We start from the raw sequence: 12688 nt of genomic DNA, 5'->3' as shown, positions 1-12688 counted from the left end.
AAAGCAGCAGCTGCTGAGATACCTATGCACTTCATGTTATGCTGCACACAAAGTTTTGATGTCTCACCCCCCCCACACACATATATAAAGGAGCAATGGGTTTTAAAGCAGGAGTGAGGCAGAACTATAAATGCAGTTTTGTGTTGTATTCACTAGTCCTGACACTGTCATGTTTACAGTTAGTTCTGTATCACTCAGTGTTGTGTGTGGTTCACCTTTTTGTTGCCCACTTCTGATCTTTAAATCACAAAGAAATCAATAAAATCTACAAAAGAGTGATAGCTTTATTGGCCAACCAAAACACGCAAAATACATCATGCAAAATTTCAAAGCTCCATTCATCAGGCAAATTATGTTTTAAAAAATCGTACAGGAGAAAAAAAAGTGATGATGATAGAGTCTCAGGCCTACATTTTATATCAGATGTTGTTTCTGTTGTATTTCAGTTAGTTTGGAGGCATCTCAGTACAGACCGTGACTTCCTTTATAAAACTATGGTTTGGAATGCGTTTGCTTTTAGTGTGGGAGCAGAAAATATTACTTACAAAGAGGCATAATGAATTTGAGGTTTGTCTTTTGTGTAAGAGATACTAGATTTACTCTCAGGCTTGTAGAAAAAGAAACTGGGATGTTTAAAAGGTTGCTTCTTCAGATTAATTGGGGAAAAGTTGAAAAGAGCAGAAGAATGGAAAGGATTTTTCTTTGGGAACTGAATGCTGTAGCTGCTGGTTTTGATGTTGAATGCTTACTAATGCACTAATTGGTACATACTCTCTTCTGGGGAGTTGTTCGTTTGTTTCTTTCTTTTTAACAGATTTTGACTGGATAACAGCCCATGGCAACATATTCGGGTATACCTGTGTTGGCCATGCAGCAAAATAAAATTCAGAAACTTCTTGAGAAAGTTAATGTTCTTTGCCTAAGAAAGGGGCAGTTAACTTGACAAAGTACAGGGACGGCATTAATCTCAAGGGAAGTTACTTTTCTGTTGCTAATGGAGTTGAGAATGTATTGCCTTTAATGTCTTTGTTCCTAGTCCCCACGTGCCCAAGAGCTCTCTGCCTGAATTGAGCTCCCTCCATGCCATCTTAACTGACAACAGAGTACCCTCTGAAACAAAATGTAGGCCCATGACTTTAAAATTGTCCCTTTTTTTCCCTTCTATATGCTTTGTAACATCTTTTCCTGATGAAGAAGCCAGTGAAACTTTGAAAGCTTGCATGTTGTATTTTGTGAATCTTAGGTAGATTAATAAAGGTGTCACGGTTCTATGGATTTTGGATTTTGCCCATGGTAAGTTATTTCAACAAAGGTATAATCAGTTGCTCCCTAATCTTAAACTGTTATTTTTGGGAAGTTGAGTAATTTATTGACAGAAATCTGTAATATGCCCCTAAAACTGATCTCAGACCACTTTCTAGTCCTCTAATACAACGTGAAGTCAGTTTTAAAAAAAGGATCCAGGAAATCACTGTCCCATTTGCTTAATGTTTGTTCCATTAGAAACCATTATTACAGAAAAAAATATCAAATGCACGCCTGCAGAGGAATAATTAATATGACTTTGTGAGAAGTGAATCAAATTGTGCATGTTCCCTCTTACACCAAGATTTTTGGCCTAGTATTACTTGTGATTATGGGCAGTACAATTCAATAAAATGGAATGAGGGTGCATTTTTGTTTACCAAGAGAATTCATTACAATGAACTTTGGAAAGTAAATTATAGTTGCCATAAGAAAGGTAGAGATGGGGATGGTAGCAGTTATGAAGCAGTGGAGTGCATTATTGGAATATTGATATAAATGAAAAACAGCATTTGAGATCAGAGAACTAGTGTATTGGCAAATCTTCATCTAAATAAAGAGCACTTTACAGTAAGGAAGGAAAAATGTTCTGAATACAACAATATATATTTAGAATGCCAATTTTATTGTGTTAAGTAACAAATGCAGACCAATTATTTTGTTCTTGTTGAATTTTATTACTAATACAATGTAGTAAATTGTATCTAAATTTAGCGACAGGGTGGATTTGAACATACCCATACTATATAAGTTTGTTTTTCATCTTGTTATGAGAGCTGACATCACTTCTTAATGTGCATGTTTGTATATATCTATGTATGTATGTATGGAAAGACAGAATGAGATGAGCTTGTATTTTGGAAGATAGGGTCTGAGCTGTTTGGAAATTTCTTTGTGTGTTTTATGTCTTTTAGACACCGTGTTCTGGAGCATATAACCAATGGAGGAGGGTTGTTAAGAGGAAGTGTATCATTGACATGTTTAGAAGTGGAACTAGCAGCCACTAGCACTATATAGTCTCTGGAGAGGCAGAATATTGAGTAACATTGTGTGTGTTTTTGGGTGAGTGTTGATTGCTTGGCTGAACTGTTCGGAGTCCTGCTTATGTGTTTTGGTGTATGTGGCCTCTTTGAGGGCCACATAGTTTAAGGGGGCAAGGCTTTTGCTGAATCTCTGACTTGCTCTGTGTTGCTGCTTTCTTTATCTCTAGAGCTTGGCTAATAGGAAGAGGGAAACAGGTGTCTTGTAGTGAACTTTTATGAGAAGGGAAGGGCAGGAGTGCTGTGCTACTCCCTATATAGGATGACTGAAGATGGGAGGGAGGGAGCAGTTGTCATGTTTATTTTATTGCTGTATGACATGGGGAGCTGTACCTGCAGTAAGTGAAAGCCAGTTGCCCTGCCTGAAGAAAAGGTGCAGCAACTTGATGAAGGCCAGAATTCACTAAGGCGGGTACAAATGCGTAATCTAGATTTACACATCCATGACTCATTTGTATTCAGAGACTACATAGGGACTGTGAAACTGGCCCAATCCTTATTTATTGGGTGGCAGCTGCAGTGAGGAACAGAGGTCTGTTTCCCTGTCGATTGGGAAGCAGCTGACTGATGTTTCCACCCCCTCCCACGAGTGATCTCCAGTGCAAAGGGGAAATATGACAGGGACCCTCCTTCTGGCAGTCACACCATAGATTGCTCATGGGAAGGGGTGGAAATGTCAGTCAGCCACTTCCTGATTGATGAAACAGACGGCTGTTGTTTGCACTGGCTGCTGCTCATTAAGTGAGGATTGGGAAGGGAGACACTACTTAGCTGTTAACTAATGTTGTTATATAACTAAGTTGGTGATACAGAATCACAACCAATATTTTTGTGGAACGAGCAGAGCAGATTCTCCTGTAAGGGTGACAGATGGCAGATGCTTCTGGAGAAGGGAATGAGAAAATAGGATATCACAAATACAGCTTATGTATAATACATTTATAAATGTATATAATGCAAACATTTGAGAGGCTACTTTTATAATGGTATAAATATCAATATTTCATATTTTGTTTCATAAAAGGTCAGTAAAAGGATACTTCTCTCATAAATTTAATCACACAGCGTTGTTTTTTCCCCAGTTGAGCCAAATCCATTCTGTTTAAATTGTCATTTTTCAATTTGTTTGTTTTTTCCTCTCAGTGACCAATCTTGAATGTGAACAATAAAACAATTTATAATTGATATACTCACAGTGATTCAAATAGTCTCTTAACTAATTTTTCACAGCCAAGAAAACCAACTTTATTTGCGTATTGCTAATTTTCAAGCCTTTCCTCATCATATTAATTTTTAAAGTACAGGTTGCTTTTCCCTTATCCAGAATGCTTGGTACCAGAAGTGCTTTGCATTTTGGATTTTTAAAATTTATTTTGGAATATCTGTATTTGTATATAGGCACATAATGAGATATCTTGGAGATGGGGCCCAAGTCTAATCCCAAAATTCATATATGTTTTTTATTCACCTTATCTCTGGCTTTGCTTCGCAAACGAAGATTCAGGAAGGACTCATCCCACGCTTTGTACAAGCGCGTTGATGATTAAAAAGGCCAATCCAAGATAAACAGGTCCGGTTGCAGAAAGCACAGTGGAAAGTCTCCTTGGGTGATGTTTCCGGGTTGCGGTTCTTTCTGCGTTGTCATTTCTCTTCGAGACTCGTTCGGCGTGAGCTTTCAAAAAAGGCTGCAGCATCATGGATAGTGTGTCTCCATGCGTCGCAATGCGAGGCCAGGGAGGACCGTTGTTGGTGATCAATTTGGCCAAGCCTGAGATGTTGTTTCAGGGAGTCCTTGTATCTCTTCTTTGGGGCGCCCCTCTTACGCTGACCTGTGGCGAGTTCACCGTAGAATACTATTTTTGGGAGGCGATGGTCCTTCATCCTAGAAACGTGTCCTGCCCAGGATGGTCTTCAAGTTTTGTTTGCAAATTTGCCTGGAAGTTGTCTCTCATGGCAGCTTGTTGAAGATTGTTGACTTGGAGTCTCCTCTTTAGGATGCCACCCCTCTTAGGTTTGAACTTAAAATGGAGATTTAGTTTGCATCTTACGAGGCAATGATCTGTTTGACATTCTGCACTGGGCATCACTCGGGTATGACGGACATCGTGAATATTTCTCTGGCACACTAGGATGTAGTTAATGAAGTGCCAGTATTTGGATCGGGGATGCATTCAGGTTGTCTTCAAGCTATCTTTCTGCTGAAAGATAGTGTTTGTAATAGTTAGCTGCTGTTCTGCACAAAACTCTAGCAGGAGGCGTCTGTTATCATTACAGTTTCCAACACCATGCTTGCCTAAAACACCTTTCCAGGCTTCAAAGTTCCTTCCTACTCTGGCATTGAAGTCACCAAGGATAATGATTTTGTTTTCTGCAGGGACTTTTTGTATGAGGTGGCGTAGGTCTGAGTAGAATTTGTCTTTCTCCGCAGGGTTGGCTTGCATAGTTGGGGCATATATACTGAAGAGAACAACATGTGGGAGGCATAAGGAGATAATGCAATCAGAGTGTGCTGTTGGCAAGCTTTCGAGTTTGGAAGCAATGGAGTTTTTGATCATGAAGCCTACACCTGAAAGATGTTTTTCAGTTTTGGGTTTGCCAGACCAGTAGAGTGTGTAGCCAGCACCGTGTTCTTTAAGGCTGCCTTCCTCGTGGAGACGAATTTCACTAAGAGCAACAATGTCAATGTTAAGTCGTGACAGTTCATGGGCTATTAGAGCAGAACGACGCTCAGGATGTCCACTATCTGCAGAATCTTGCATGGTTCTGATGTTCCAGCATGCAAGCATTAGTCTATTTGCACCTTTGGAGGCTGGTGTGTGCCTTTGTCTCTTTGTCTTTGTTTGACTGCTTCAGAAGATTTCCGTTGGCTGCGGCTAGCCAACTGGGTACTTGGGGATGAGCTTTCTTTAGGCCACCTTTTCTAGGCCCTCTCCCTATGGAGCAAGCAGTGCTCTCCTTAAAAAGGGCTGCTTGGTCATTCAGGATGCTGCCGAACAAGACTGTCATCCCCGGGTCAGTCTCAAGCGACCAAAGTCCTGAACCGCCTGCATGTAGGGTTGGGTCTGCGGCTTCCAGTGCATCTTTACAGCTGCCGTTTCATTCCTCGCCTATTGCTACAGGGCTTTTTCGGAGATTGGATGTATTCTTCGAGCCTGTGCAATGGATTTTTCTGGTGGAGTGCAGCGGGCACAGAATTGGCTTCACCCTTTAAACCAGAGGTTCATCTGCTGAGGCCTTGACAAGCATGGACGGGGGCAGTGAGGTCCTCAAGTCGTAGGTTTGATTAGAGTTTCCTTCTCTTAGATGGTTGACCTTACAAGGTTAGATGAGCACCATCTGCCCGGGTTTGGGATTAGAGTTTTCCTTCTCCTAGCATGGTTGCCATAAGGCTAGAGAGCCCATCCTGCCCTTTGGCGCTCTTGGTCAGACCCTTCGGTTGTGACCTGTCTGCCATGGGAGGCCCTACCGGTGGCTATTATACCATCGCCAGCATAGCTCACAATTTCATTAGAGTACACAAGCCTCTCCCCCATGACAAGGGGGCATTAATGGAGAGGAATGTATATTCACCTTATACACATAGCCTAACGGTAATTTTATACAATGTGTTTAATAATTTTGTGCATGAAAGAGTTTGTATACATTGAATCATCAGAAAGCAAAGTTGTCACTATTTCAGCCCACCCATTAAAAAGAAGGATTTTGGAATGTTTTGGATTTTGGAATTCTGGATAAGAAATAGTCAACCTGTATTATACTTTCTGCACATCTTCAGCAATATTTCTGTTCTTGAGAATAACTGTTTAGGATTAATAGCAATAAGTTATATTGCTTCTGAATTCTGACTTATCAGGAGCATGGAAATGTGCTCTTTTTCTGTATATCTCTTTATCATTCCCATTTGGCTCCTCTTGCCAGTGGGAGCAGGTTATAAAGTGTGCACTTAACAGGTCTTGGGCCAGTTAACTTCCTACTTAGTGCTGCTACAAGTTGCCCCCGAGCTGCAAATGTGTCTCACTTTCCCCAGTTTCTAAAATTGGAAGTGACTGATGTGCTTAGGTCCAAGCCAATGCACCTTGACTTATAGGCTATCTCCCTTCCAGGAGCATAGCTCTCATTTTGCAGTAGTTGTTAGCACAGTGGTCCCCAAACTGTGCCCTTTAAAAGATTTTGGGCTTCAGCTCCCAGAAGCCTCAGCCATGCTGGCCAGTAGTCTGGGATTCTGGGAGCTGAAGTCCCAAATCCCTTAAAGAACACAATTTGGGGAGCATTATCTTAGCATATCCTACATTCTTTTACTGGATATGAGCTTTCATAATTACTATCTAGCACTAGACATGTTTTGAGAGGTTACGGTGGAAACTAGGAAGTTACACATGTTAGGAGTTATGCTGACCTGACGACATGCAAGAGACCCAGATAGGACTAAAATAAATGCCTAATAGGTTGCTGACCACTCTTTGCCACCCCCAGGCTCTTCACATTTCCTCTCGCAATGGAGACAAAGGGAGTCCCATTGCAAAGCAGTCCAACAATATCATTCACTTCACTTCATGCTGTGTTCCTATTCACCTTTCCTGTCCAACTATCCAGGGATTGTCTGAAATTTAATAAATATTTCATCACTCTGGAGTTAAAGCATCAGCCATTCTGGATCCCTTTTACTCCAGGGGTAGGCAACCTTTTTGAGCCGGGGGCCAGGTTGCTGTCCCTCAGACAACTGGGGGGGCTGAAGCCAAAAAATAAATAATTAAATAATATAGGACATTTTCAAATGTAGGGCACGTTTTTTAAAAATGGAGGACATGTGAAAAAATTTGATGATTTTTTAAAAAAAGTTAATACAAATGCATGTTTGTTAGGCATGATCAAAATGGAGGACATTTGGGCCTCAGAAGCTGGCTGATATCAATATCACCATCACCATCATCATTGTTAAAGCAGACCTTTTAGCATTAAAAGCACCGAAAACACACAGAAATGCACTTTGGAAAGTCACACTGTCTCACGTTCAGAAAGAGTGAGCGCATGTCTCAGAAACTGACTGATATCATCATCATCATCATCATCATCATCATCATCATCATCATCATCACCACCACCACCACCACCACCACCACTATCATTGTTAAAACAAAGCAGACCTGTAGAAATGGAATGGAAATCCTCCTCCTCCTGCTGCTACTCTTCTTCTTCATCCTCCTCCTGCTCTTTCCTTCCTTCCTTCCTTCTCCTCCCTCCCTCCTTCCTTCCTCCCTCCTCCTCCTGCTCCTCTTCCTCCTCCTCTTCCCCCACCCCCTTTCTTCCCTGCCCGCGACTGTCTGGCAGCCACGGGAAGGGAAGGAAGGAGGAGGAGGACCCCCACACCCTTCCTGTCCTGCCCGGAGGGGAACAAGCAGGGCAAAGGAGCCTCGCTGAAATGGGGCTCCTTGGACCTGCCCGCTGGCGGAAGGGACTAGACAGGGCCAAGGAGCCTCACTGAAGCGGGGCTCCTTGGCCCTGCCTGTCCGCCGGCTGAGGGCCGCTCGCGTGAGAGGCCAAACGCCCCACGCGAGAGACCCGGTCCTGCTGCTGATTGCCACCGGTGCAGGGCCTTTGGCAATCGGCGGCAGGACTGGGCTCGGGCCGGTCCCAAGGCCTCGCCAGGCCAGATGTGGCCTGCGGTCCGGGGGTTGCTGACCCCTACTTTACTCCGTTCCATAGAAAAACCATCAAAGCCTTTGTTGCACCATGTGGTAACATAAAGTGTCCTCAGGGGTATGAAATAATAGGATATAAATATCTTTCCCCGTTCTAGGCATGGTGTGCACAGAGGGTCCCTCTCTCTCTGTGCAACCCTCAGATGCTCTCTGAGTTGCTCTCTTTTTCCACGAATCTCTCTTCAGGACTGATAATTATTGCCCTCCTCAATACCTGACTCCTTTGTATCCAACCTTCTACACCTCTCTTTCTGATAGGATTGTATAGTTCTTAAAGATTAAATTAATTTGTATGTGTTTCTAGTTAAAAAGTGACTAAACTCTGGTATCCAGCTGTATTGGTCATAGCAGGTCATACTTTTTCTCTGTTAATAAAATGTTAATTGTAAAATATTAATGTATCTTTTAAAAATTGATTTTGTTCTGCTTTGTGAAAGAAGGTTGAGAAACCAATTTTTAATAGAAACATCTGGGATCAGTCTGTGTTTCTTTTCTTGAGATAAAGGATGCCCCTATCAAGATTGTGCTTTTTCTTCTCTTTATAGGGTGCTTTACAAGCTGAAATGCAGATATTTAAAAAGTGTTTTTTACTTCACTCTTTAACTTAACTCTAGTTTTGTCAACATGTCTGAGCCATTGAGCCAAGGGGATCAGTGGTTAGTTTTAACTCGATTATTCTAAGAAACATCTGCCCCCTACCCTGATACTCCATTACAAAAAACAACACAGTTCCCAGTTTGGACATAATAACATACATTGGATAGTTACATAAGCAAATACACTCATCTCTCCATATTTGATATTTGTGGATTTGATTATTCATGGATTTGATTAATATGTTCTTTCTAGGAATATCTAGGTCCTCCAGTGCAACTCTGTGTCAGGTTTAACTAAAAGTTGCACTGAAAGACCTAGAGGTTCCTAGAGAGAATACTCTATTAGGCATTTGTAGCTCCTCCAGTGCAGTTCTATGGTCATTGTCTGTTGGACGTTGACCACAGACTGGAGGACCTAGAGATTTCTAGAGAGGTGTCCCCTCAGGTAAAAACATGTTGTTTTTATTATTTGCTGTTTTTCCATATTCACGGGGATCGTGTGCCCCTGACCCTAGTTAATATGGAGGGACAAGTGTATTTCTAAATGTGTACAATTTCTGGGAGAGTAGGTGGGAGGGGGAACAGACCTTTGTGTAACGTTAAAGGATAGAAAGTGTAATGTGCTATGCAAGCAGGCTTTATATATTTATACATATTAAAAACTCAAGAAGAGAAATTTAAAAGGCAAAGGCCCTGAAATCTAGGAGTTAACTTCTGCTTTTAGGATGAAAAAAACAAAACACCCCTGCCAAACCTAATGGACCTGTTGTGATTGTTGAGCAGGTTGTAATTAAACAGCAAACATACAAATGTTCTAGCGCCTTGTTTCTATCTTGTACGTGTGACTGTACAACTTGTTGTCTTGTGCCTTCAGGTCATTTCCAAATTATGGCAGCCCTAAAGTGATTCTGTTACGGGGCATTCTGGGCAAGATTTCTTCAGAGATGATTTGCCTCTGAAGCTGAGAGAGTGTGACTTGCCCAAGGGCTACCTTGGCCAAACAGGGATTCAAACCCTGGTCTGTAGAGTCATGTTCCAACACTCGAACCGCTACGCCATGCTTCCTCTTTGGAAGGCTGGATCTCTATTATTCACAGATTTAGCCTCTGTGCACTCATCTTTTCCTTTAGTTCATCTTCACTGTTCCTTCTCTTCTGCAGTTTGGAGGAACCTAGAAGTATGAGCTTGACATTTCGAGTGAAGCATGGTTCTTTTTTCTAATATGATATTGTTACAGTTGTTAGTTTTTTGCATATAGATGGATTCCCCTTGGCTTAATGAGTACTTTCTCTCTCTCGCTCTCTTTCCCTCTCTCCCCCTCCCCATACACACATGTACATATACATAAACTAATGTGAAATAAATGCATCAAACATAACGTAATAAACAAAAATCTTCCATAAATTAACTAGAACGTATCACTAGCAATTAAAAACTTGGCAGAAAAAAGACTGCTTCATCATTTTTCAAAGCCAGGCCTCCTTCCTAGATTTCTTGCCAAATTCCACCCCCCACCACAAAATGCCCCCCTCTCAAATTGTTCCAGACATGTTTATGGTCATAAGAGTATATGTCATTGCTTGCTGTTCACCATCTACTGGATTTGATTGGATAACTAGTTATGTATATATTTGATGCTGATGGAAGGGAAGATGGAAAGCGGATGGGGGGAAAGTCTGAAGTCAGTAACACTAGTTTCAGCTTGGTTTACTGTTCTGACTTGTTGCTGAGATGGTAATCAATAGCTTCTCATTGGACAAAACAGAATATTCTGGTTGCGTATTTTCTCTTTGGTCTGCATTGAGAAGGGAATGTACCTGGGCAAAAGGCTCGAGCACATAGTATCTCAATAGCCAAAACATCTGAATGTATCAAATACCCTATTAAAAATAAATACAGAAATCATCATCATTGTGAAATAGGACCAACTTAAACTTGTGAGAAACCTGTTCTCGGCACAAGGTGGCACTAATGCAACGTTGAGTGGAAAACAAAGAAAACCTTTCTCCTTTATAATGTGAACTTATCAAAATGTTGAGTTTCTCCTTTTAAAATAGTATAAATAATCAGCACAAGTATGTGTTTTTTAAAGTAAATATAAGCAGTAGTCTTTACATAAATGCTTTCATGTATAAATGGGTTGTAGTTTGCTATATGATTAGCAATAGTCAAGCTTGTATCTGACTTGCTTGTGTTTATTTCTGTATTCATTTTAAAGATATATTTTTGAACAGTATATAAATTGTTTTCTTGTGACCCCCTTTTATCTGGTTCAGTTATTCAAGGAGGAAGAGCCAGCCGAGTTTGGTGGCTGCTTGATAGTCAGGGTGCTTGATGATCATGCATCTCTGGACTAAAGTTCTGTCTCCATCTCCTCTCTTCTGATTTACCCTCATCCTTTCCTTCTCCTTGTGTACCTTAACCATCCTTACTCTCTTCTTCTGCTGCAGTTGTGGCAACAAGATGAGGAAAGAGAGACTCAGCTAGTGTACAGCAACATACAAAATTTTCTGGGAGGAAGTGGGTAGAAGATGATGGCTCAGCCCTCCTTTCAAATTCACCCCACAAAAAGTTGCAAGTTTAATTTACATGTAGATGTATTGTAGCTGAATATAGAACTGGCCTGTATTATTGTTATTGCTGGTCTCATTTGAGTCTCATGATTTTCTGTTAGATTATGCGTGGGGCAAACTCAAACCTGGTCAGGGTGATCAGATGTCCTCTTTTCCCAGGACATATCCTCCATTTCAACCTTCTGTCCAGGAGGTATTTCAAAAAGTCCTCCATTTTGAGCATCGGAAACATGAATTTACATTTATATGAGTGTTTTCAGCTTTTATTTGGTAAGGTCCTATGTTTTTCTTGAATGTCGTACATTTTGCAGTGCTTTGTCCTCCCCTGTGGTTAGGACATCTGACACCTGAACCCAGTAGGATCTGGTTTTTTTTTAAATGAAATTGTGGTGCTTTTCTTACTATGGAAAAGTGATTCTTTTGCCATGTATTTTGAAGAAATGTTTTTAAGCTGCAAATACAGTCGCTCCTCCGTTTTCGCAGACTTGAAGTTTGAGGACTCAATTATTCATGGAGGGGTGAGCCCCATTGGCTAAAAAGGCATGTGCGCCTGGGACCATGCAACCATTCAAGCCAATGGGGCTTCAATATATACAAGTTTCCATTTTCGGGGGCGGGGAGGGGGCTGGAACGGATCCCCCATGAAAACGGAGGGACGACTGTATATCGGAAAGGTAGTTTATGAAAATATGACCAAGATAAACATGTATGAACTATAGCAAGTAGCAAGTTTAGTTTTATACCACTTATTAGTGAACTAGCACTCCTTAAGCGGTTTATAATGTGGAAGCCAATTGCCCCCATCAAGCTGGCTACTCACTTTACTGACCTACAAAAGGATGGAGGGGTGAGTGGACCCTGGAGCCCTGGCTGGGATTGAATTCACAAACTTGTGGCTGTAGTACTGGCATTTAACCACTACACCACCAGGTCTACCTGAACTTTTGATCTTCAAACAGGTTGCTATTTTAAATTTTTAATGTACCCTTGTTTTCATAGCGCTGACCCTTCTTCTCTAATTCATTGCCATAGGCTAGTTTGTAGTGCCCCCTTTGGAGATGGGAGTCCAGCTGCAACAGGAGCAGGTTTAGCTTATATTATGGGTTCCACTCTCCTAAAGAAAGGCATGGTTGGCTGACTGGAGCCCAGAATATGAGCACTTGCTTTTTATACCCAGGTGGCTAATAATTTTCTTATTACATTCAAAATTAAACTTTCAGGTCATCATAGTTGGTTACAGTCGCTCCTCCTAATGCACAGATCTGAAATCTGCACCCTTGAATATATGCAGAGGGGTGACCTCTGCTGTTTGCAATGGAGCGCATGTCCTTGCCACACGCATGGGGGTCACTCCATTCAAGCTTATGAGGCTTGAATAAGCGCGAGCCTCCTTTTTCATGGGGGGGAGGAGAATGAATCCCCACGAAAACAGAGGGCCAACTGTACATATGCATTTTTTTTCTGATATTTTATTT

At 41.5% G+C, this 12688-nt stretch overlaps 1 protein-coding gene across 2 annotated transcripts in view; it reads left to right on the top strand.

Moving 5' to 3' along the window:
- LOC149316624 (ras-specific guanine nucleotide-releasing factor RalGPS2) overlaps nt 1–12688 on the top strand; it is a 150125-nt gene that overhangs the window by 23904 nt on the left and 113533 nt on the right. The gene's annotated exons all lie outside the window — the stretch shown is intronic.

Source organism: Sceloporus occidentalis, unplaced genomic scaffold (assembly GCF_023333645.1).
Source record: "Sceloporus occidentalis isolate IW3139 unplaced genomic scaffold, rSceOcc1.0.p SCAF_3, whole genome shotgun sequence".
NCBI classification, from domain to species: domain Eukaryota; kingdom Metazoa; phylum Chordata; class Lepidosauria; order Squamata; family Phrynosomatidae; genus Sceloporus; species Sceloporus occidentalis.
This window is presented reverse-complemented; position numbering and strand designations above follow the sequence as displayed.